The following is a 4,458-nucleotide window of genomic DNA, read 5'->3' on the forward strand; positions in this document are numbered from 1 at the left end:
TTTTATACCCACAATGCAATCATTTTAAGGCAAAAATCAAATTAGTAATATATTTGAACGAGTTACTAACATATCCAAACATATTAGATCATTTAACGAGATACTGACATGCCAGAACACATCCAGGTACGTTCAGACATGATTTAAACATGTTTCTTCTTAATATCTTCGCGGGGTCAAATATGACAGGAATGTGTCACAAATCTGGTACAATCTGATAGAAACTAGTACAACATGCTGAAACGCAAAAAAAACCCCCGAACATGTTAAGTAACTTGTAAAGGAAATCAAACACAGCTGAAAATAAATATGGTTTCTGCTGTAATTGCGAGAAACATTCTGTATGACACAAGCGTTAAACACCAGGAAGCAGCTGACGTTTTGGGGTACAGCGTGAGCACAGTGCGGAATTGGAGAATGAGGTGTGCCATATCCCGAAAAGAATATTTTGGACGACCAGTGATGTTTGGGTTTACAAAAAGTTTAAAACCTGGTTCGAAGTTACCAAAGCTGCCCACACGGGTCAAGCACGATCAGGTGTCCACAGATGATATACTACAGCAGTTCCGCGTACAACAAGAAGAGGACGAAGAACTGATACGTAGATCAAAAACTCGGAAATGGGACAAATATATAAAACATAGGAGTATAAAAGAACGATGAAGTGGAGACACTTCCTCATCCATATTTCCTTCTACTTAAATTAAGTATAAGCGTTGGCTCTCATATCAAACATCAGCATCCCTTGCAGTCGCAATGGACGTAAATCCAGCTAATTCAGTTCATCCTCGCGACGCCGCCGAACGAACAAACATCGAAATCGAGAACGTAGTTACGCTGTCTTTGGTTCAGGGCGTAATTCTTTATACGGACTTCGGTTACACATCACCGGAGTCTCAACACCAGAACACTTCAACACCGTTTTGGAGTGTCCGGCTCCGTCTAACGGCGAGTGGAGCACTGGTGTGGGTGAGAACTCTGCTACAGCTGTGTGGTGCCGGGACCACGCTTGGTTTCCAGACGGGTTGAAGAACTCGCCAATTGTGACTCTGTCGTGGTACGAAAAGCAAAAGGCTCCAGTTATTCAGAAATTGACAAATATTTTAACCTGCGCCAATTATCTGGCCTATTGTTTAAAGCAAATCGATTTGGGAGGCCTATCTGTGGAGCATCAGGAGCAGGCGTATCGTGGAGTAATTGTGGCCCTAGTCAAGGATTTGGGTCAGACTGTGGAATTGAAGCGACTCAGAGTAAAGGAAGGAGCAGAATTTGCAGCTCTTGTAGAGCATCAGGTACGTCCCACATTCCAAAATTCTTTAGATATCTCAAAATTCGTCAAAGCAACGAAGAAAAAGCAGCACGAACTCGCGCTGCATCGTCCGGGGCAAAATTTCAGGCCCAAGGACGACTAGCTCCGCAACGGCCGCACGGCAGTGTTCCCAGGATCGATCCGAATGCCCCTCTGTATTGCGAGGTAAGAAGTGTCCTAGCGAAATGGAGAGAGAACGGAGCATCCCAGGAGCTTCTGCAGGCCATCAAGTATGGAGTGCGGCCCAAGTGGGGGCCGAAAAGGCCTCCACCTCCATCGACGAAGGGTCAGTGGATAACAATTCCGGAGGTGGACGAGGCGATGATCCAGGCGGAATTTTTACGACTCGAACAGGGCGAAATTATCCGACGTTGCCAGGAATCGGAGGCAACTTTGGTACACTCAGCATTTATGATACCAAAATCCGACGGAAGAGAGGCCGATTGATTCTAAATCCGGAAAGCATCAACGCTCACGTGCAGAAGAAGACCTTCGGAACAGAAGGTCTAGAAAAATTGGCGCTCGTTGCGAGACCGGGGGATGTAGCTATGTCAGTAGCTGTTGCCAGCCCCAGGATCTGGCAATTTCGCGACCATAAGCCCCAGCTATGGTGCTTCCTAGCATTACCGATGGGGGCAACATTCTCCCCAGCATGGTTTAACCAGCTGATGGACGTAGTGAGGAAAGTAACAAGAGCTCGAGGGATACGAATAATACTGTATGTCGACGATCTTCTGTTGATGGGACGGCCAAAGACTTGTCGGAAGCATGCCAGGATTATAACAGCAATATCCATTGAGTTTCAACTCCAATTCGCACCAGGAAAAGGTTATTGGATAACACCTGTAGGCAGACTCCAACATCTAGGCGTTATCATAGACTTGAGAGCAAACACCATCGAGATGATACCATAGTTCAAGGCGAAGGTCCTGAGACTAGCAGAGGCAATCCGGAGCTCGGGTCTACAGAACCAGCGGCGCATACCAACCCGAGTTTGTCAATCGTTCTTAGGTTGCCTCCAGTGGGCGGGTTTCTCCGTACTCAGCTTGAGGCCCTTTATAACAGATTTCCAACAGTCAACTACCTGGAGTCACACCTTTCGGATACAACTCTCGGGTGCGACCTTCAAGAAGTTAGAGCGCATTTCGCTCTTGGTGGAGATATTCTGCTACTGACAATTATGGCTCGAAGACCACCAAGCAACTATCACCTCCGACTCCTCGAAGGTGGGCTTCGGTGCCACGCTCCGATGGAAACATACCACGCACACATTTGCCGGCACTTGGATCCCAACGGCTGGCCAATTCCATTCTTAGAACTAAAAGCACTCGTTCTAGCCTTCGAGTTCTTCTTCAACAACACAAAGATCGAAACCTACCCACTTCTCAGCTCACAGACAGCAGCACTGCGCTACATGCTCTGCGCAAGAGAAGGAGCAAGTCGAAGCTAATGAACGCTCAACTTCGCCGGCTAGTACGGTTCTGTCACCAGAACAAAGCTCCCTGGCCAGTAGCTCTCGTGTACATGCCGGGGAAGCTCCATTTAGCATCCAATATACTTTCGCGCAACGGCCAGCTTCTCCAGTACCATTGGACTGTGACTCCAGAAGCAATCTTATCGATATTCCAAAAGTAGCATATTCGACCGAATGCAGCGGAACGAACTTATCCAAACAGCTACTACCTCCTAAAAGCACACCACGGTCATGTATCGTTCGCGAACAGATTCCACAACAAGTGGGACCAGTCCTTGGAGCTTCTCGCTCCACCAGAGACAATACTGGGCCAGATACTCGAGCAACTCGAACGACGACTACGCCGAGCATTCCTCATAATTCCAATTTGGCAGAAGGCCATTTGGTGGCCTCACATCATTCGACATGGCAAAGAGCTGACTATCCTAGAGCCGGGCGCGGTACACTACCCAGTATCGGTAGCCAACGAACTCAACAGGTTAGTCCTCCCTACGCGTCTATACGGAGCAGTATTGTACGAGCCAGGCGGCAGCGTGCCCCTGCCGCGATAGATCGTGCTCGAGTGTGGACACAATTACGGAATGGAGAGTTAGCGCCGGGCACTCAGGAGAACTACCGGATAGCGTTCCAGTTTTGGACCAATTACGCCACTAGGCATAATCTTACCACCACCATTCCGACTCGAGATCAGCTCTTGCACTTCTTAGAGTTTTGATTTTATGAAGGCTGCGCTCCAGATCAAATCCGTCAGATCCGAGCAGCAGTCAACAGTTATGCACGAAGCCATGGTCTGATCCCTCCGGACGACACGACATGGCAGCGAGCAGTACAGGGGTATATCTCCCTGTGGTACCAAGGAAACCACCCTACCACACCTGACAAGCCTCGAATTTCTGCCACATGGCTTGCTCAGGTCTTGGATGCAACAGGACTTCCGACGAACTGACGCGCTCTCATCGCAGTCTTTTGGCTCTCCGGGACCAGAAGAGGTACAAACCGGACGTTCACATGAGATTCCTTTACGTTTGTTGCAGCATCGCACACACTCGTTATCGATCTCAGAAAAAAAAACGAGGAGAACGCTCTCAGGTGGCCAAGCTCATCACCCGACCCCTCGATCGTGTTACGTATGCCTTTCTAGAACGCCATCTACCAGATGCATTCCGTTCACCTGACAGCCTACAGGCGCCTGTGACCGCTCTATATAACCTTACTGACGAAGTAGGTATAATTACCACACGTCAGCACTTCATACGAGCTGGACTTGCTGTCGACACAGCCGATAAACATATCCAGTGGCACGAGTTTCGTCGCGGCTTCTCACAGAGTGCATTCAGTATGAGGGTGCCGGACGATATCATCGCCGGCATCATGAGCATCGATATAAAATTGCTGGAGAGCTATCGCTCGGTCACTACTGCTTCCGAAGCTGACCGCAGATTTAACAGTTCTTTGTTATGAGAGCCTCCTACGCAATCCGGTGTGGACTTTTCAAGTAGTTGTAGAAACAAATACTATTCTGGTATGTTTACATTCTAATAGTATTATGGAACAGAGAGTAACACCAGTAAAGTCTTCCACTAATTGTGCGTTACTGTTAAATATTTTAACTATTTGACAGTAACCCACATATTTGTGGTAAGACATTACGGTCCTACTCTACGTTCTTTTCATA

The sequence above is a fragment of the Sphaeroforma arctica genome (assembly GCF_001186125.1).
Source record: "Sphaeroforma arctica JP610 unplaced genomic scaffold supercont1.820, whole genome shotgun sequence".
NCBI classification, from domain to species: domain Eukaryota; class Ichthyosporea; order Ichthyophonida; genus Sphaeroforma; species Sphaeroforma arctica.